Source organism: Neophocaena asiaeorientalis, unplaced genomic scaffold (genome assembly GCF_003031525.2).
Source record: "Neophocaena asiaeorientalis asiaeorientalis breed wild unplaced genomic scaffold, Neophocaena_asiaeorientalis_V1.1 scaffold449, whole genome shotgun sequence".
Taxonomy (NCBI): domain Eukaryota; kingdom Metazoa; phylum Chordata; class Mammalia; order Artiodactyla; family Phocoenidae; genus Neophocaena; species Neophocaena asiaeorientalis.
The window spans coordinates 2,524,236-2,546,776 of NW_020175027.1; the positions used below are offsets into that span (position 1 = coordinate 2,524,236).

General features: G+C 42.3%; 1 non-coding gene across 1 annotated transcript; it reads left to right on the forward strand.

Moving 5' to 3' along the window:
- Positions 1-4,252: 4,252 nt before the first annotated feature.
- Positions 4,253-4,355, forward strand: LOC112411770 (U6 spliceosomal RNA). Its single transcript, XR_003005690.1, has one exon. It is a non-coding gene; the product is annotated as a U6 spliceosomal RNA (small nuclear RNA).
- Positions 4,356-22,541: the final 18,186 nt, after the last annotated feature.

The window sequence follows — 22,541 nt, forward strand, 5'->3', positions numbered from 1 at the left end:
GGTCTGTCTCGTCTTTCAACTAAATAAAATACTCAGTGATCCAAACTCAACATCCTTTGTCTCATGTAGGTCCAGGGCATCTGGTCTGGAGTTCCAGTCTGGCTGAGTGATTGAAAAACCATTGTGAAAGTCCACAGTCTCTATTTGTTTCCAAGAAAAAGGAGAAATAAAATTATAAATTACTTTGGGGTCATAGAATATCAAATTTACAATGTTTAAAGTGAAGATTCTGATTATTTAATGCATTCAATCAGAGACAAGATACATAACATATTCATTTTAGTGGTTCTGTGTCCTATATGGCAGTTCATCTCATTAAACTTGGCCAGAAAAGTGACTTTAAGTTTGCTCTGTGTTCTCCCACTTTGTGCTAGGTACTAGGGAAATCATAAGTTGTGAATACTCACTCTGTTTCTCCAGATCATTTTCACGGAAAACATACTCCTGTTGTTCCCAAGATCTCTTTTCTCATGAGCAATGCTAGCTCCAGGGCTTTCCATTCATCTGTCTGTCCAGCCACCTGTCTTGTCCGTTTGTGCATCCATCCCTCCATCCCTCCATCCCTCCCTCCATCCATCCATCCATCCATCCATCCCTCCATCCCTCCATCAATCTATTTGTCTGTGTCTGAATATCCATCCATCCATCCACCAAAACACTTGTTGATCACCCAGTATATGGGTGTGAGAATTCCCATGAGGAACAGGGGTGACCCATGGCCCAGGCTTAAATGGGCACACAACCTGTCAGGGAGGGGAAGCAGAAGGATTCAGGAGAGGCCAGAACATCCAAAAGGACATGCATGTTGATAGAACAGGGGTCGTGAAATGCTTCTTAAGTGATGTAGAATCTAGCTGGGCTTTTAAGGACAAAAGGACACTGGACATGGACAGATACCTTGGGGAGGTCTCCAAGGTAATTTTGTGATCTGGAAATGCTGATATGTTCCTAATAGTTTGAATCTGATGTTTTATGAAGATAGAGGACTGTCTCCAAAAATCCACAGTGGGTCACAGCTTCTGGAAATCTAGTTCTCTTAGATAACTAAAAGCAGTGCTTTTTGCTTTTTTTTCAGTCTTGAATATATTTGACATAAAACATGTAAATTTAAGGTGTACAATGTGTTACTTTGATACATTTACATATTGCAATATGATTGCTGTTGTGATATTTATTACATAATTATGGTACAATATTGCTGTCTATATTCACTGAACTGTGCATTAGATCACTGGGTTATTTACTACTTGTCACAAGTTTGTACTCTTAAACAACATCTATTTTATGTTATGTTATTTTATTTTTTTGTTATCATTCTCTCTTGGTGAATGTCCACACAGGAATCAGTGGACGTTAATAGTCCTTGAACATTTTGGCTAAGCTTCTAGGTATGTTACACAGAATTGTATCATGATTATGCTTCCCCAAATAATCTAGTCCAACTCTGTCTCCCATTGTAGATCTTCTTCTGCACCACAGTGATGCATGGCTTTTCAGTTTCAGCTTGATTTCCTCTAATGATGAAGAGCCCACTACATTCCCAAACGACCTACTCCATATTTGCAGAGCTCTAGAGTATTAGAAAATTCTTTTTCACGAGAGAGAGGCATGGACATATATACACTACCAAATGTAAGGTAGATAGCTAGTGGGAAGCAGCCCCATAGCACAGGGATATCAGCTCGGTGCTTTGTGACCGCCTGGAGGGGTGGGATAGGAGGGTGGGAGGGAGGGAGACGCAAGAGGGAAGACATAAGGGAACATATGTATATGTATAACTGATTCACTTTGTTATAAAGCAGAAACTAACACACCATTGTAAAGCAATTATACCCTAATTTAAAAAAAAAAAAGCACAATAGGGCTTCCCTGGTGGCGCAGTGGTTGAGAGTCCGCCTGCCGATGCAGGGGACACGGGTTCATGCACCGATCCGCAGAGCGGCTGGGCCTGTGAGCCATGGCCGCTGAGCCTGCGCGTCAGGAGCCTGTGCTCCGCAATGGGAGAGGCCACAACGGTGAGAGGCCCGGGTATCGCAAAAAAAAAAAAAAACCACAAGAGTTCTCATATCACATTCTTGCCAGCGTTTGGTGTTGTCAGTCTAAAATTTTACCCGCTCTGGTGATGTGTAGTTGTATCTCATTGTGGTTTTCATCTGCATCATTTTCCTGATAACAAGTAACCTTGAGCACTTTTTCATGTGATCATTGATCATTCCTGTATCTTTCTTTGTGAATTATCTGTTGAAACATTTTGTCCATTATTATAGTTTTCTGTTGTTTTTTTAAAAAATATTGAGTTGTAAGAAGTTCTTATATATTTTAGATACAAGTCCTTTGTCAGATATGTGTACTGTGAATATTCTACCAGTTTGTGCCTTGCATGTTCATTTTCTTAATAGTGTCTTCTGCTGAGCAGATGTTTTAAATTTTGATGAACTCTATCATTAAAACATTTTTTTGGTTATTACTTTCCATATCCTCTCTAAGAAAATTTTGCCTACCCCCCAATCACAAAGATGTTTTTCTATGTTTTATAATAAAAGCTTTATAGTTTCTTTCAGCTTTTATGTTTAGGTCTATGGTCCATAGCGAATTAATTTTTGACTTTTTTTTGTCTAGTTCTATCAATTGCTGAGAAAAGGATATGAAAATCTCCAATTCTGACCGTGGCTCTATTTCTCCCTTTAAATATGTCTGTTTTTCATTCATATTATTTTGAGGCTTGGTTACTAGGTGAATATACATTCATGATTTTATGTCTTCCTGATTATTTGACACCTTATCCTTATGAAATGTCCCTCTTTATTCTGGTAATACGCTTTGTCTTCAAATCTACTTTATCTGATACTAATATAACTCTCCAGCTGTTTGCTTGATATATTTTTCCATCCTTTTACCTTCAACCTGTATGTGTCTTTATTTTTTAAATGCTTCTTTTAGACAGAATGCAGTTGAGACTTGCTTTTTTACCCAGTCTGACAGTCTCTGTATTTTAATTAGTAAGTTTGATCCATTTCTATTTAATGTAATCACTGAATAGTTGGGTTTAGTTTACTATTTGTTGTTGTTTTCTATTTATCACATCTACTTTCTGTTCATCTGTTCCTATTTTCCTCCAGTCTCTTAGGTTAATTGAATAATTCTTAGAATTAATTCCATTTTAATTTATGTATTGGCTTTTTAGCTGTAGTTCTTTGCCTTATTTTTCTAGTGGTTGCTCTAGGGATTACTATGTACATCTGAATATTTTAGCTGTCTCAAAATTCTTGCTCAAACAAGGATACAGATATCAATTAGGCAAATGAATGAATCAACCCCAGTGCCAGACTAATTCTACCAGAATATCCTAGGTACTTGCTACTCAAAGTGTGATCTAACACCAGCAACATCACTTGAGATCTTGTTAGAACTGCAGAATCTCCAGTCCCATTCCAGATTTACTGAACTGTAATCTGCATTTTCACAAAATTCTCAGGCGATTTATATGCATGTTAAAGTTTGAGAAGTAGTCTTCAATAATTAATTGACATTCTAGAACTATACAGAGCAAATTTTAGACACATTAGAATCCTAACTTTGCAGTGTCTGTCACGTCTTGGAATTCACCACACCATGCTCTTCTTGGGTCAACTTGGGTAGTTTTGTTTGCTCCACAGTTGTGAGCACTACTTCTAAACCAACCACAATCCCACAGCTGCCTTTTGTTGTACTATTAGTTTGTACAAATTCTTGGCTTCCTGCATTATTCTGAAACCTGATACTCACACCTAGCCCTCTTCAAAGTGGAAAATGCACAATGCCTTTTCTCCATGCAATGCCACATTCTTGTGTGTGTGTGTGTGTGTGTGTGTGAGTGAAATGCTGTCTTCTTTCTACCTCCACAGCTGTGTTCTTCTTGAAATGGAATAACTTCTTGGCTGAAATGGTGGCTCTCTTGAAAATCAGACAACCTGCTTCTGAAGCTCTGTGATATGGTCCTATTGTTAAAAACATAGTGGTCATTGTTTGGGTTTCCTAGGTAATAGACTCTAAGGGATTCAGCATATGAATTTTGGTGGGACACAAAAATTCAGCCCATAATAGCCCTCCTGGTGTAAAAGCAGCCCTATCTCCTCCTCATGAGCAGGATCAGTTATATGCCACTAGGATAGTGACTCCTTTCCTTGCCTGCTGGTCTCTTGACATAAAAGTCCAACATGACTGGGGATAGCCATAGTTTAAAGTTAGCAGATATAACAGAATAGAAAGTCCAGTGCTTACTTCAGCAGCACATATACAAAAATTGGAACTATACAGAGATTAGCATGGCCCCGTGCAAGGATGACACACAAATTCATGAAGCATTCCATGTTTTTTTTTTTTTTGGATGGTATGATCCCATTTTTGTTAAAAAAAACCACCACACAGGTGGGAAAATGCATAATATATAAATGGGAAAAAGTCTTAAATGGTAAATGCCAAATTGGGTAAGAGTACTGGGAGTTTCTACATCTTTGTAGTGTTTGATTTGTTTGTTCATTTTACAATGAATACATATTACTTTTTTCACTTAAAGAAGCATTTATTCCATCCTTCCCTCAGACAGAGAGGGATCTTTCTTACTTGTTTTCTTTTTTTTTTAAAGTAATATATGTATATATAATTTATTTATTTTTGGCTACGTTGGGTCTTTGTTGCTGCGCGCAGGCTTTCTCTGGTTGCAGCAAGCAGGGACTACTCTTCATTGCGGTGCGTGGACTTCTCATTGGGGTAGCTTCTCTTGTTGTGGAGCATGGGCTCTAGGCGCGTGGGCCTCAGTACTTGTGGCACAAGGGCTCAGTAGTTGTGGCTCATGGGCTCTAGAGGGCAGGCTCAGTAGTTGTGGTGCACGGGCTTAGTTGCTCTGTTGCCTGTGGGATCTTCCCGAGCCAGGGCTCAAACCCGTGTCCCCTGCATTGGCAGGCGGATTCTTAACCACTGTGCCACCACAGAAGGCCTTACTTGTTTTGTTTTTTTTAAAGTAGATTTAGAGCAGTGTTGTCAGTTTCTTTGACTATCTATTCCAATGTCTCATAACTATTTCCCTTATGCTGCTGTTTTAAGCCAAGTTTCTCAGTAGAAAGCTCACCATCATGTACATGAAAGTGCATGCTTAATAATAATAGCTGTTATTTATTCGAGCAATCATTATGTCCCAGATCATCTTCTAAGCACTTAATATGTATTAACCCATGTAATTTTTAATAACCCTATTAGCAGCTGCAGTTTACAAATGGAGAAATAAAGCATAGCGTTTAAGAAACTTTCCTAACTTGCAGACTGTATGCACATACACTTCATATAAAGAATCCTCCCTGCACTTGAGAAATACTCTTTTTTTAAAAAAAATTAATTAATTAATTTATTTTTTGGCTGTGTTGGGTCTTTGTTGCTGTGCGTGGTCTTTCTCTAGTTGTGGCAAGCGGGGGCTACTCTTCATTGCAGTGCGTGGGCTTCTCATTGTCGTGGCTTCTCATGTTGCAGAGCACAGGCTCTAGGCATGCGGGCTTCAGTAGCTGTGGCACGTGGGCTCAGTAGTTGTGGCTTGTGGGCTCTAGAGCCTTAGCTGCAAAATAGTGCCATTTTCTAATAGTCAATTTCTTTCTGTCTCTGGTTTTGTGTTTGTTTTGTTCATCATGCTTTCTAGATCCTCACATGACACTCACTACTTGAAGGCACCCTGTAAATGTCAGTTAGGAAGCCTGAAACTTGTTGCTTCATCAGTAGGCAGGATAAGCTTCCTGCTGCCCAGTGCTGGGGAGCTGCCGATATGACTTTAAATCTTGAAGTCTGGGAAAGTGCACATTCCATGTTTTTAAGAAGAAAAAAAAAAAAGGAAGTCCAGAATTTAGTCCTTATATTTATGATCTGTTGACTTTTAAGAAAGTTACCAAAGGGGGCTTCCCTCGTGGCGCAGTGGTTGAGAATCCGCCTGCCGATGCAGGGGACACGGGTTCGTGCCCCGGTCTGGGAGGATCCCACATGCCGCGGAGTGGCTGGGCCCGTGAGCCATGGCCGCTGAGCCTGCGCGTCTGGAGCCTGTGCTCCTCAATGGGAGAGGCCACAACAGTGAGAAGCCCGCGTACCGCAAAAAAAAAAAAGAAAGTTACCAGAGCAATCCAATGGGGGAAAGGATAGTCTTTTCAACAGATGGTGCTGAAACAGTTGGATATTCATATGTAAAAAATTAATGTGATCCTTGCCTCACACCATACAAAAAAATTAACTCAGAATGTATCACAGACCTAAATGTAAAACGTAAAATCATACATCTTCTAGAATAAAACATAGGAGAAAATATTTGTGACCTTGGGTTAAGTAAAGATTTCTTAAATAAGACACCAAATTTTTAAATATACTACAAAATTTAAAACTTTTGCTTTTTAAGTGACACCATAAAAAATGAAGACAAATAAAAAGGACTGAAAGTACTTGCAAATTATATATATGATAAAGGTCTTATATCTAGGCTACATAAAAGAACTCTTACATATGACATAATAAAAAGAAAACCCAATTAAAATACCTTCACCAAAAGGTATGTCAGTGGCTAAAAAGCACATTAAAAGATGCTCAATATCAGTAGCCATCAGGGAAATGCAAATTAAAACTACAATGATATACTATTGCACAACCACTAGAAGAACTGTATTGGAAAGACTAATAACACCAAGTGTTGGTGATGATGTGGAGAAATTGGAACTGTCATACATTGCTTCGTGGGTATTTAAAATGTTACAATCACTTTGGAAAAACAGTTTAGCAGCTTCTTAGAGTTAAACACATCTGTATCATATGACCCACCAATTCCACACAAAGTTGTGTATATAAATGTTAAATAGCAGCATTATTCGTAATAGCCGAAAACTGGGAACAGTCCAAATGTTGATCAATGAGTGAATAGATAAGCACAATGTGGTACAACCATACAATGGAATACTATTCTATAATAAAAAGAAGCAAACTACTGATACATTTTACAACTAATGAACCTCAAATGCATGCCAAGAGGACCTTCAAGATGGTGGAGGAGTAATACGTGGAGATCATCACCTTCCTCCCCACAAATACATCAAAAATACATCTACATGTGGAACAGCTCCTACAGAACACCTACTCAACACTGGCAGAAGACCTAGACTTCCTAAAAGCTGTGTGGCTGTCAAGGTCTTGGTGCTCTAGCTGGGTGTCAGGCCTGAGCCTCTGAGGTGGGAGAGCCAAGTTCAGGACATCGGACCACCAGAGACCTCCCAGCCCCACGTAATAGAGCTCTCAGTCGGCAAAAGCACTCCCAGAGATCTCCATCTCAATGCTAAGACCCAGCTCCACTCAACAACCAGCAAGCTCCAGTGCTGGACACCCCATGCCAAACAACTAGCAAGACAGAAACACAACCCCACCCATTAGCAGAGAGGCTGCCTAAAATCATAATAAGTTCACACACACCCCAAAACTCACCACCGAGCATGGTCCTGCCCACCATAAGGACAAGATCCAGCCTCATCCACCAGAACACAGGCACCAGTCCCCTCCACCAGAAGGCCTACACAACCCACAGAACCAACCTTACCCACTGGGGGGAGACACCAAAAACAATGGGAACCATGAACCTGTAGCCTGTGAAAAGGAGACCCCAAACACAGTAAGTTAAGCAAAATGAGAAGACAGAGAAATACACAGTAGATGAAGGAGCAAGGTAAAAAACCACCAGGCCAAACAAGTGAAGAGGAAATAGGCAGTCTACCTGAAAAAGAATTCAGAGTAATGATAGTAAAGATCCAAAATCTTGGAAATAGAATGGAGAAAATACAAGAAACGTTTAACAAGGACCTAGAAGAACTAAAGAGCAAACAGTAATGAACAACACAATAAATGAAATTAAAAATTCTCTAGAAGGAATCAATAGCAGAATAACTGAGGCAGAAGAACAGATAAGTGACCTAGAAGATAAAATAGTGGAAATAACTACCACAGAGCAGAATAAAGAAAAAAGAATGAAAAGAGTTTAGGATAGTCTCAGAGACCTCTGGAACAACATTAAACACACCAACATTCAAATTATAGGGGTGCCAGAAGAAGAGAAAAAGGGTCTGAGAAAATATTTGAAGAGATTATAGTTGAAAACTTCCCTAATATGGGAGAGGAAATAGTCAATCAAGTCCAGGAAGCACAAAGAGTCCTATACAGGATAAATCCAAGGAGAAACATGCCAAGACACATATTAATCAAAATATCAAAAATTAAATACAAAGAAAAAATATTAAAAACAGCAAGGGAGGGCTTCCCTGGTGGCGCAGTGGTTGAGAGTCCGCCTGCCAATGCAGGGGATACGGGTTCGTGCCCCGGTGCGGGAAGATCCCACATGCCGCGGAGCAGCTGGGCCCATGAGCCATGGCCGCTGGGCCTGCGCGTCCGGGGCCTGTGCTCCGCAATGGGAGAGGCCACAACAGTGAGAGGCCCGCGTACCGCAAAATTAAAAAACAAACAAACAAACAAACAAAAACAGCAAGGGAAAGGCAACAAATGACATACAAGGGAATCCCCATAAGGTTAACAACTGATCTCTAAGCAGGAACTCTGCAAGCCAGAAGGGAGTGGCAGGACATATTTAAAGTGATGAAAAGGAAAAACCTATAACCAAGATTACTCTACCCAGCAAGGATCTCATTCAGATTCGACAGAAGAATTAAAAACTTTACAGACTAACAAAAGCTAAGAGAATTCAGCACCACCAAACCAGCTTTACAACAAATGCTAAAGGAACTTCTCCAGGCAGGAAACACAAGAGAAGGAAAAGACGTACCATAACAAACCCAATACAATTAAGAAAATGGTAATAGGAACATACATATTGATAATTACCTTAAATGTAAATGGATTAAATGCTCCAACCAAAAAACATAGACTGGCTATATGGATACAAAAACAAGACCTGTATATGTGCTGTCTACAAGAGACCCATCTCAGACCTAGAGACACATACAGACTGAAAGTGAGAGGGTGGAAAAAGATACCCCATTCAAATGGAAATGAAAAGAAAGCTGGAGTAGCAATTCTCATATCAGACAAAATAGACTTTAAAATAAAGACTATTACAAGAGACAAAGAAGGACACTACATAATGATCAAGGGGTCAATCCAAGAAGAAGATATAACAATTGAAAATATTTATGCACACAACATAGGAGCACCTCAATACATAAGGCAAATGATAACAGCCATAAAAGGGGAAATCGACAGTTACACAATAATACTAGGGGAATTTAACACCCCACTTTCACCAATGGACAGATCATCCAAAATGAAAATAAAAAACACAAGCTTTAAATGACACATTAAACAAGATGGACTTAATTGATATTTATAAGACATTCCATCCAAAAACAACAGAATACACTTCTCAAGTGCTTATGGAACATTCTCTAGGATAGATCATATCTTGGGTCACAAATCAAGCCTTGGTAAATTTTAAAAAATTGAAATTGTATCAAGTATCTTTTCTGATCACAACGCTATGAGACTAGATAACAATCACAGGGAAAAAACTGTAAAAAATAGAAATACACGGAGGCTAAACAATATGCTACTAAATAATGAAGAGATCACTGAAGAAATCAAAGAGGAAATCAAAAAATACCTAGAAACAAATGACAATGAAAACACGATGACCCAAACCTATGGGATGCAACAAAAGCAGTTCTAAGAGGGAAGTTTATAACAATACAATCCTACCTCAAGAAATAAGAAAAATCTCAAATAAACAACCTAACCTTACATCTAAAGCAATTAGAGAAAGAAGACCAAAAAAAACCAAAGTTAGCAGAAGGAAAGAATCATAAAGATCAGATCAGAAATAAATGAATAAGAAATGAAGGAAACAATAACAAAGATCAATAAAACTAAAAGCTGGTTCTTTAAAAAGATAAACAAAATTGATAAACCATTAGCCAGACTCATCAAGAAAAAAAGGGAGAAGACTCAAATCAACAGAATTAGAAATGAAAAAGGAGAAGTAAAAACTGACACTGCGGAAATACAAAGGATCATGAGAGATTATTACAAGCAACTATATGCCAATAAAATGCACAACCTGGAAGAAATGGACAAATTCTTAGAAAAGCACAACCTTCTAAGACTGAACCCGGAAGAAATAGAAAATATTAACAGACCAATCACAAGCAGTGAAATTGAAACTGTGATTAAAAATCTTCCAACAAACAAAAGCCCAGGACCAGATGGCTTCACAGGTGAATTCTATCAAACATTTAGAGAAGAGCTAACACCTATCCTCAAACTCTTCCAAAATATAGCAGAGGGAGGAACACTCCCAAACTCATTCTACGAGGCCACCATCACCCTGATACCAAAAGCAAAGATGTCACAAAGAAAGAAAACTACAGGCCGGTATCACTGATGAACATAGATGCAAAAATCCTCAGCAGAATACTAGCAAACAGAATCCAACAGCACATTAAAAGGATCATACACCATGATCAAGTGGGGTTTATCCCAGGAATGCAAGGATTCTTCAATATACGAAAATCAATCAATGTGATACACCATATTAACAAACTGAAGGAGAAAACAGAAAGGAGAAAAGCCATATGATAATCTCAATAAATGCAGAAAAAGCCTTTGACAGAATTCCACAGCCATTTATGATAAAAACTCTCCAGAAGGTAGGGAACTTACCTCAACATAATAAAGGCCAGATATGACAAACCCACAGCCAACATTGTTCTCAATAGTGAAAAACTGAAACCATTTCCTCTAAGATTAGGAACAAGACAAGGTTGTCCATTCTTACCACTGTTATTCAACATAGTTTTGGAAGTTTTAGCCACAGCAATCAGAGAAGAAAAAGAAATAAAAGGAATCCAAATCGGAAAAGAAGAAGTAAAACTGTCACTGTTTGCAGATGACATGATACTATACATAGAGAATCCTAAAGATGCTACCTGAAAACAACTAGAGCTAATCAAGGAATTTGGTAAATTAGCAGGATACAAAATTAATGCACAGAAATCTCTTGCATTCCTATACATTAATGATTAAAAATCTGAAAGAGAAATTAAGGAAACTGCCATTTACCATTGTAACAAAAATAATAAAATACCTAGGAATAAACCTACCTAAGGTGACAAAAGACCTGTATGCAGAAAGCTATAAGACACTGATGACAGAAATTAAAGATGATACAAACAGATGGAGAGATTCCATGTTCTTCGATTGGAAGAATCAACATTGTGAAATTGACTGTACTACCCAAAGCAATCTACAGATTCAGTGCAATCCCTATCAAACTACCAATGGCATTTTCCACTTAACTAGAACAAAAAATTTCACAATTTGTATGGAAACAAAAAAGACCCCGAATAGCCAAAGCAATCTTGAGAAAGAAAAACAGAGCTGGAGGAATCAGGCTCCTGGACTTCAGACTAAACTACAAATCTACAGTAATCAAGACAGTATGGTACTGGCACAAAGACAGAAATATAGATCAACAGAATAGGATAGAAAGTCCAGAGATAAACCCACACACATATGGTCACCTTATTTTTGATAAAGGAGGCAAGAATATACAATGGAGAAAAGACAGCTTCTTCAATAAGTGGTGCTGGGAAAACTGGGCAGCTACATGTAAAAGAATGAAATTAGAACACTCCCTAACACCATACACAAAAATAAACTCAAAATGGATTAAAAACCTAAATGTAAGGCCATACACTATAAAACTCTTAGAGGAAAACATGGGTAGAACCCCTTATGACATAAATCACAGCAAGATCCTTTTTGACCCACCTCCTAGAGAAATGGAGATAAAAATAAAATAAACAAATGGGACCTAATGAAACTTAAAAGCTTTTGCACAGCAAAGGAAACCATAAACAAGCCGAAAAGACAACCCTCAGAATGGGAGAAAATATTTGCAAATGAAGCAGCTGACAAAGGATTAATCTCCAGAATTTACAAGCAACTTGTGCAGCTCAGTATCAGAAAAGCAAACAACCCAATCCAAAAATGGGCAGAAGACCTAAACAGACATTTCTCCAAAGAAGATATACAGGTTGCCAACAAACACGTGAAAGGATGCTCAACATCACTAATCATTAGAGAAATGCAAATCACAACTACAATGAGGTATCTCCTCACACCAGTCAGAATGGCCATCATCAAAAAGTCTACAAATCATAAATGCCAGAGAGGGTGTGGAGGAAAGGGAACTCTCTTGCACTGTTGGTGGGAATGTAACTTGGTACAGCCACTATGGAGAACAGTATGGAGATTCCTTAAAAAACTACAAATAGAGTTGCTATATGATCCAGCAATCCCACTCCTGGGCATAAATCTGGAAAAGATGAAAACTGTAATTTGAAAAGATTCATGCACCCCAGTGTTCATAGGCGCATTATTTACAATAGCCAAGACATGGAAGCAACCCAGGTGTTCATCAACAGATGAATGGGTAAAGAAGATGTGGTACATATATAGAATGGAATATTACTCAGGCATAAAAAAGAATGAAGTATTGCCATTTGCAGCAACATGGATGGACCTAGAGATTTTCATAGTAAGTGAAGTATGTCAGACAGAGAAAAACAAATATTATATGATATCACTTATATGTGGGATCTAAAAATAATACAAATGAACTTATTTACAAAACAGAAACAGACTCACAGACATAGAAAACAAACTTATGGTTACCAAAGGGGAAAAGTGGGGGAGGGGGAGCGATAGATTAGGAATATGAGATTAACAATATATACTACTATATATAAAACAGATAAATAACAAGGATTTACTGTATAGCACACGGAACTATATTCAGTATCTTGTAATAATCTATAACAGTAAAGAATCTGAAAAAGAATATATATATATACACATACACACACATTATATATTCATAGACATATACATACATATATATATATCTGAATCACTTTTCTAATACACCTGAAACTAACACAATATTGTAAATCAACTATAGTTCAGTAAAAAAAAAAAGAGAAAAAGAACTAGAGGAAGAAATTGTAAAAAAAAATTGAACTAGAGGAAGAAATTGTAAAAAAAAATTGAAAATATAGTGTAAGAAAATGAAAAAAAGTTCAGATTGCTGGGTCCTACCTTTGCAGATGGTCTTAAAGATCAGTGTTTTGGTTTTCTGTTTTAAATAAATGCTCTCCATGTACCTCTGATGTACACCAGTCTTGGGAATCACTGACCCCACTAAACCATCTCTGGTTTAAAGGTAGAGAAACTGAGGCCAAGAGAGGTTTGTGAATTGCACGTGGACCTGAAGAAGGGGTGCTTGTTTTCTACTTGGTAATGATACAGTGTCCAAAAGAGGTTATCTCAGGATGTCAGGAATTAAGGGACACAGAATCAATTTTAGAGAAAGGCTGCTTTACTATCAGGGAGTACAGAATTTAAAGCTTGGGAGAATCTTCAGATATTAAACCCATCAGGTCCTCTTCTCTAACCCACCTGTTGTTACAGGGGCTCTGTCTTCAGGAGGTGATTTCTTGGCTTCTGTTTGAACATTTTGAATAATGGTGGGAGTGCTCACGGCCTCCAGTGTTGTTGTCGGGAAGTCTGGGCTGTTAATTAGAGTTCTTCAGGGACCTGATATGTGCCCTTTTCTAACTTATCCCTTCCTCCCCTGGTCCTAAGTCAGCTTCCTGGGCTCATGCAAAACACATCTGCTCCCTTGCTACAACAGCAACCTTCAGAGCTTTTGGAAACAGATGCCTTGTTCCCTCACCCCTCCTCCCTGCCTCTATGCTCAGCCCTCTTTGCATCAGACTCTTTTTTCCTCCCAGCTGGTGAAGAACTAGCTGTAGAGGTCACCCGGCACTACCCAGGGTCCCATGTTAGGCTGGGTCTGTTGCTTGCCAGTTTACCAGGGGCCAGGAGAAGTGACTGTATTCTGGGTGTAGAGGGCTCCAAAGTGCAGCCACAGCTTGCAGTGCACAGAAGCTGCAGCTACTCACAGTGTCCTTGCCTGCCCTTGGGGCTCAAGGAGACGAGGGCTGACTCTCAAGGCTGAGACTCAGCCCGGTACCCCAGCCCGGAGGAGATGGCGCTGCAGGGTGGGCGGGCAAGCCTTGCCGAAGCCCTGGGCCAGTACCCCCTTCTCTGTGCTCCATACTGCTCTCCAGAGGGTCCCATGATGACTCTCTCAGTTTAGAGCTGGGTTGTTTTGGGGCCAGGCCCTATCCCAGAAGCAAAAGTTTGGTGAGTTTGGTGAGTTGGTAAAGTTTGGTGAGAGGCTCAGAATTTAGACTTCACCTCATAGATCCAATTAGACAATGTTGTGAAGTCTACCCAAAACTCCCCTCTCGCTAGGAATGGAAACCTCAGGTTAGAATGTTCTCTAGCCAGGTAATCAGAGTTCTCCTGGGCTTTGATCACAATTGGTCCAAGAGCCAACAGTTGGCTCTGTCATTGGCCCTAAAAAGAGCCTCGAAGGGAAAAAGAGCTGGGCCTCAGTGAATTCAAACGTTCCTGGGAACTTTGGACAGATTCCTGGCCACCTAGGCATCTCCTCCCCTCCACTGGGTGACCCAGGGTGTGCGCTCTCTCTCTCTCTCTCTCTCTCTCTCTCTCTCCCTCCCTCCCTCTCTCTTTCTTCCCCCCGCCTCCCTCACCCTCTCTCTCCCCCAACAGCCTGCCCTCCACTCTGAACAATCCCTATGCTACAAACATGTCATGTGTGCCAGGCCTTGTGCCAGATACCAAAGGGTAAGGGTGAGTGGGTGACACCATGGCCAGAAGTGAGTCTTTGCCTTCAGAGAATGTCCAGCAGAGTGGGAACATCCAGAGACTGAGGCAAGACTGAGAATGTCACAAAACTGTCCAGGGGGCTGGTCACGGGAGGAGCAGGCAGAACTAGCCCAGGGTGACAATAACAGGGATGGAGGAGAGAGTGGCCCTGGGAGACGTTTAGGAGGAAGAAATGATAGGATTTAGAGATAGATCTGGGGTGGGACATGCAGAAGAGAGGAAAATGAACAATGGGTAAATTCCCAGATCTTGTGAACGGGAAGAAGGACCTGGAGGAAGTTAGGAGGAGAGCCTGTCTGGGCTGGTGGAGGTAGGGTGGCTACAGCGTTGTCTCTGACATTTCTGTGTACAGTTTCTCTACATCTTTGTGCCCAGCTCCAGGCTGGTTACTAGAAATAGAGATATGACTAAGAGATAGTTTCTGTGATTGAGGGAGTTTACAGCCAGTTTGATTTGTTGTATTTGACATAATGGTGGGGTATTAATATTAATATGGGTTGCCATTAATTTACAACTGTTTTCTTAATCTTATCTAATGCTCCCCAAACCCCATGAAGTAGGTACAAGGGATACTTGGATGTAAGCAGGTGGAAGGACCCTCCTTCGCTGGGCTGCAGTGACTCGTATTTGGGATGTCTAGCATCTTTGACCTCTGCTCTCTAAATGCCAGGAGACTCCCCCTCCTTCACGCTTGGGCTTCCTCAAGGGTTAGGGGATGTCTTGGGGTTCATGGGGGACAGTGACACAGTCGGGCCTCATGGTTGAACAGGCACTGGACTGTCAATCAGGATCTGAGTGGCTCCTGCTGGTCCCTCTGTGGCAGAACTCTCTGTCCCCCAACTCCAGGGGGGACTGACCCGGGTCTGTCACAGCGACTGTCCCTGTGACTCAGCTTCAGCTCCCACAGGCCAGGCCTCTCCTCACTACCCGCTTTCTTTGTGTTACTGTGGTTTCTCCTTCCTGTTCTTCCTTCCTTACACCAGCTGCTGACTCTGTCCTGGTGTTTTGAGTTCAAGCTCGTAAGAGACAGAACTAAAGGGTTTGGTTACTCATCATCCAGTATCAGCCACCAGACAGCCCATATGCTGACTGCCCCTGGGACAGGGGTCCACTGGTCAGTCAGGTGAGTCCTGTGGCCAGGGCGCCTCGTGGTACAGAGCATGGAAACAACGTAAGGGACCTCAGAAAGAGACTGTGATGCTTCCTGGAATGAAGCAGCGAATCAGGCAAATATTGTTTAGACGATCCAGCATTCAGACATGAGAAATTATACACTTAACTCTCCCCTGAGTGCTTGCTGCATGAGTGGGCTCCCCTCCATGAAGGGGCAGTGCTTTGGTCCCTCTCCCTTCCCCCCCTTCCCTTCTCCCTCTTCAGGGAAGTTCTGTCTCTCTGACCTTTATAGCACCTGATTCCAGCCCTGGTATTATCTCAAAATGGTGGTGGTTCTTTTCCACCTTTACAGAGAATGTGCTGTTTACTCATGACTCCCAACAGAATCTCAAAGTGTTTTGATCAGGGATCTGGTTACAGACCTTATGAATCTCGTGGGGTGTCACGTCCACATTTGTCCTTAGAAAGCCACGATAAACAGATGCCTCCCAGGAAATGCTGGGGTTGGTGGAGTTCAGACTACCCCTTTGGTCCAATTATCTATGGCAAACTCACATTTACACACATACACACAAACACACTTGTAGAAAGATTTCTGACACACAAAGCTTTCTCTTGGCCGATTAAAACCCAGTATTCCCTTGGCTGATCTGTCCGAGCCTTCCCTAGACAATGAGGAATAATGAGAAGCATCTTCTGCAATACCTCAAATTTCAATGCCCCGAGCGAGACCCTACACACTGAGTTAGTGAGAAGCCTAACCCTGGGCTACTCAGTGTGACAGAGGGCAGCATCGGCATCACCTGGGAACTTGTTAATGCAGATTCCTGGGCCTTTCCCGGGACCTACTAAATCAATCTCTGTGGGTGGGTCCCAGCAGCCTGCACATGCACCTATATGTGTGTGTGTGTGTGCGCCTCTGAGTTTCCAGTCTGTGTTTTAACAATTCCTCTAGGTGATTCTGATGCATGCTACTGTCTGAGAAGCACTGGTCTATCTAGACTTTTCCTAGGATTGGGGTCCCAGTTATTCCTTCTAAGGAATCCAGGAGGAAGGAGGATGTTTTTTTATGCAGGATCAGAACAGCTGCCTGTAATTCCTCTGCTCTGGAGACAACTGCTCTTCCAGTCCTTGCTTTCCCCTAACTCTTGACTTTTGAGCCTTGACTGTCCACACCCCTGTTGACCTCCTCTGGGTCACTGGTCTCTGTGGCCTTACTCTCTCCTCTGCAAGCAGCGAACCTTGTTCCTATCCTCAGAATCCACTTGCTCAGAGGGTTCTCATGACAGAGTGGATGGGTCCCTAGTGGCCCAGGGGTCAAGGAAACCATGTAGATATTATGAATTTCCATTTCAGGGCCCCCCCAACAATCTTCCATGGCAGTACAGTTAGACTTGTATCTACAGACAGCAGAGCAGTGCTAGCATCTCCAGGGTTCCAGCCACTCTCCCTAAGTGATGGATAAGTTGATGAGTCTCCAGCTGAGACATCTCCCCCATCTCTAGCTGGAAGTTCCTCAGACACACTATACTCCAAAATGAATTCATCTTCTCCCCAAAAACCAAAAACTTGGTTGATATTCTCCACTTTGGTGGTGTCACCATCACCCAGCCATCACTTGAGCTAGAAATATTGATTCTATCCTCTTTCCCCCCTGCTATATCCAACCAAAATCTACTATTATATTTTGTACTTACCAAACCTTTCTTGAATCTCCCCATCTTCACCACGCAGTCACTCCCCAGTCAATGTTCTTATCTTTGTTTGCTTGAAGTGCTTCCCTGTCTCTTTAGACCTTGTCCTCCTGCCCCCAGTCTTGCCTCGACATTGTGCCCAGAAGGATCAACCTAAGATGCAAATTTCATCATGTTGGACCTTTACTTAAAATTTCTAAGTGCCTTCTCATCCCCTACAGGAGAAAGTCCTAACTCCTCAGGATGTCCCAAAAGATCAACTTGGGTCCAGCCCTGCCTTCCTCCCCATCAGCAGCCCCTTTGTGCTCCAGCAACACTGCACTCCTGGTCACTCCTCACTCCTGGGGCTCTTTCTCATTTCTGTGTCTTTGGTTATGCAGCCCCCTCTGCCCTGGATGATTACCCACTCCCCTTCATTGGGCAGATTGACATTCCTCCATTCCAGTGGTGTGCTGGTGAATATTTAACGACTGCCATCTCCAAGTCAAAAAAAGCCCTGATCTGGAGCATTTGATGATTTCTGTGATATAAACACTCCTAGGATGGCCCATTTCTTTTTTTTTAAACATCTTTATTGGGGTATAATTGCTTTACAATGGTGTGTTAGTTTCTGCTTTATAACAAAGTGAATCAGTTATACATATACATATGTTCCCATATCTCTTCCCTCTTGCGTCTCCCTCCCTCCCACCCTCCCTATCCCACCCCTCCAGGCGGTCACAAAGCACCGAGCTGATCTCCCTGTGCCATGCGGCTGCTTCCCACTAGCTATCTACCTTACGTTTGTTAGTGTATATATATCCATGCCTCTCTCTCGCCCTGTCACAGCTCACCCTTCCCCCTCCCCATATCCTCAAGTCCGTTCTCCAGTAGGTCTGTGTCTTTATTCCTGTCTTACCCCTAGGTTCTTCATGACATTTTTTTTCTTAAATTCCATATATATGTGTTAGCATACGATATTTGTCTTTTTCTTTCTGACTTACTTCACTCTGTATGACAGACTCTAGGTCTATCCACCTCATTACAAATAGCTCAATTTCGTTTCTTTTTATGGCTGAGTAATATTCCATTGTATATATGTGCCACATCTTCTTTATCCATTCATCCGATGATGGGCACTTAGGTTGTTTCCATCTCCGGGCTATTGTAAATAGAGCTGCAATGAACATTTTGGTACATGACTCTTTTTCAATTATGTTTTTCTCAGGGTATATGCCCAGTAGTGGGATTGCTGGGTCGTATGGTAGTTCTATTTGTAGTTTTTTAAGGAACCTCCATACTGTTCTCCACAGTGGCTGAACCAATTCACATTCCCACCAGCAGTGCAAGAGTGTTCCCTTTTCTCCACACCCTCTCCAGCATTTATTGTTTCTAGATTTTTTGATGATGGCAGGATGGCCCATTTCAAGCTACCAACAAAGTCACTGAATCGGAGTTGGGAAGAGATGTGCACAATTGCGAGCCAGCGCCAGCACACCACGGACCTTGGCTCACCTCCTCCAGGAGGTCTGGCCCCTGCCTCCTCTGGGCTGCCGCATCAGCGTGGGCATTCTCCCTGGCCTGCACTTCCTTCCTTGTTTGGTAGTTTTCTTTTCACATTCCTGTCTCTGGATCGTGGTTCTTGGCACATTTCTGCCTTCTACGTAGTACACACTTAATAATCGTTTGCTGGATAAAGGAGGGTACCCATTTTCTGGACCCATGCCTGTTCTGGGTCACATTCTGTCCGTGACTACCGTAAGGTCTGGGAGCACGTGTGCAGATGATAGGTTGCTGAAAGGACAGTGACTTAGATGGATGCCAAGTGAGGATTCAGGAAGAACACGGCAGGTTATTTCAAGGGCCCTAATCCAACAAGTTGAAAATCCAGAGGAGAATAGAGACTCCTAAAAACCACTGCATAAGCACAGACTTGGGGTAATGAGGCTTGACTACAGCACAGGAGAAAAGACTTGGCGTCTGAGTGAGTCATGTTCTGACCAGCAGGCTGCTGGAGTCTGTTAATGGGATTATGATGTTCAGAGAGAAGGAAGGGAGGGAGGGAGAAAGGAAGCAGGCAGTAAACTTCCTCCAGTGCCTTCAACACAATTGGATCTTGGAGGTGTAATCCCAGAAGGATACAAAGTTTCTAAACTGAGTCAACTCACTTTCCAAACTTTAAATGACTTCAGGGAGTAAAATGGTCCCGAAGAACAGACTGGAATTTAAATGATCTTCTAAGGGCGATGGCCAGTTCTTTGGAGATTGCACCCTGAACACAGGAGACAGGTGGAGGGCAGAGGACTGGCTGGACCCTTCACCTGTCACACATTCCAAACCCTCACCCTGATGTTTCCCACTTGGTATCGCTATTTCTGACATGTGACCGCTTCCCAACTCTTAGGAAGCAGATCCTTCTTGCTCACCATGTCTCTTATAAAGGTAAGCACAGGATTTGATCACACCAAAAGTTTCGTTCGTGCAGCTGCATTTTGGCCGTCAGACTTGATTGTAATGGAATGGAGTTGAAAAGGGGAGGTGGAAAGCCCTTTCACTGATATGATGTTATTCTCACAGAGTCAGATAGACCCATCAAACCTCAAATGTCTCTGAGGTCCTCTGCCCTCACCCCACTTTGTGCTGAGGGGAAAGGTCTTGCCTGGGACCCCGCAGTCCTAACCTTCTTCTCACACAGTTGTCTCTTCTTGATTGAGACTGGTGTGTGGGGTGGTGCTGTTTCTTGTTTTATGGTTAAGAATCCAAAGTCCAGCAACAGTAATGAGCCACGATTCTGGATCTCGTGGTGATGACATGGCGGGAATATCTTCTTCACAGGATCCAGGTTTTGGGGAGAGGTTGGAGGGCTGGCTGACGTAGAGTGAAACCCCAGCCTGGGACTCATTTACTGCCCCAGCACACACATCCACCTAGCAGGGTGGCACGTGAGCCATCCTCAAGCTGGGGGCCGTTCTCAGTGCTGACCAGCCTTTGTAGTCAATTCCTGGCTGGCACATTTGCCCGTGTGAGAGATATATCTGTTTTAAGGCCCTGGGAGAAAAAGGGAGATGGACTCTTGTTTATCTTCATGCTGAAGCCAAGCTATTTCTAGACACTTGGAGGGCTGTCTGTGGAAGAGGGATTAATGTTGCAAAGGAGCAGATTTTGGCTCAATATCAAAGGGGAACTACTTCAAAGTGCAGTGAGCCTTGCCAGGAAGTACAGCACCCCACATCATTCAGGGAGCCAAATGCAGGCCAGAGGACTGTGAGGAATGCAGCGAGGAGCTTTCCACATTGGAAAGGGAGCAGATTGTGAAATAGATCCTAAGGCCTGTTGTCAGTAGCATCAGAGCGATTGTTTGGGTTGATAAGGATGAGGATGATATAATCCCTTGTGTGTGTGACTATTTGCATGGCTATTTCCTCTACTAGATTTTGAGCTCTTTGAGGTTACGGGCTGTGACTGTCTTTCCTGTGATCCCAGCACCTAGAATTATGCCTGGCTCAGCACAGATGCTCAATAAATATGTCAACCTGAATTGAATTATTGTGGCACTGACTTGGGCACAACTACAGTGCTGAGCACCACCAGAGGAGTGTCTCAGAGCTCCCCAGGCAGGAAGTGCCCCCGTATAATTGAGGCAGGGGCTGGATGACTGAGAGCACTTGAAGAGATGGAGATCTGGGAAGTTCATGAATACTTTCGATACAGAGCAAATAAAACCAAATGCCCAACATCCTCAGTGTCACCTACAGTTTTTCACTGGTCCAGAATAAATCCTAGTTTGGGGAGCTCTTAGAAGTCTGAGGAGAGATTCAAGCTTCCCAGAAAGAAGTCCTGACCGAGCAGGACTCAGGGCTCTGTGAACAGTCTTAGGGAGAAGCCAGTGCCTCTGGTGAGGCAGATGGAGAATGAAGAAAAGAAGGGACATTCAGTCAAACTCTCTTCAACTTGGCCACAGTGCACAAGAGGCTCACTTGAACCCCAAATGTACAAAAGGATCAACTGGAGGTTAAGACCTTGGCACTGTGTCTGGGTTAATTCTCTCCACAGGCAACACCAGGGAAGAGGAACTGCAGGCTCCCACCTCCCCCTAAAAGAAGAGGCTTGATTTCCTTTTTTTTCCTCTTGGTTTTCATTTCTGTCATCTTGTCTCCTGTGTGCCTTATTCTTTTTCAATGTGTGCTGGATGTTGTATTTGCAAAATTACTTGTAGACATGATTTAGAGACTGGGTGATATTGCCTTCCTTCAAAGTAGATTTATGTTTTGTTTTTTTTTTATTTTTTCCGTACACGGGTTTCTCACTGTTGTGGCCTCTCCCGTTGCGGAGCACAGGCTCCGGACGCGCAGGCTCAGCGGCCATGGCTCACGGGCCCAGCCGCTCCGCGTCACGTGGGATCTTCCCAGACCGGGGCACGAACCCGCGTCCCCTGCATTGGCGGACTCTCAACCACTGTGCCTTCCTTCAAGGTAGATTTATATTTGCTTCTGTTAGGTATTTGGGAGCATCAAAAATTTGGGACCACCTCAATCCAATTTCAGGGCTTGATTTGAAGCTGAGCTATAGCACTTGTAAATGCATGTTTCTTTCTGATTCACTCATTCCTGTGGTGCTGCCCTTTGGGTTCCCTACCAAAGGGAGGAGGTTTAGTTAGGAGCCCTTCACAGTGGGCCTTGCACTTCAAAACCTGTTCCCACCTCCAGGAGGCTATGCGTAGTGCTTCTTGGCCTCTCAGTGGCCACCTCCAGAAGCTGCAAATGCCCTAGTTGAAACATAGCCTCAAATGCTGGATATACTTCTTTGAATTCCTTTTTTCCCCCAGAGTTATGACCCTATGATTCTATGTTGTATTATTTACCTCACCAGTGCTTTACACAGATATTTTAAATCATTTGCCCAGTTTTCTGTGCTCTAGAGCCTGTGAGCCACAACTGCTGAGCCCGT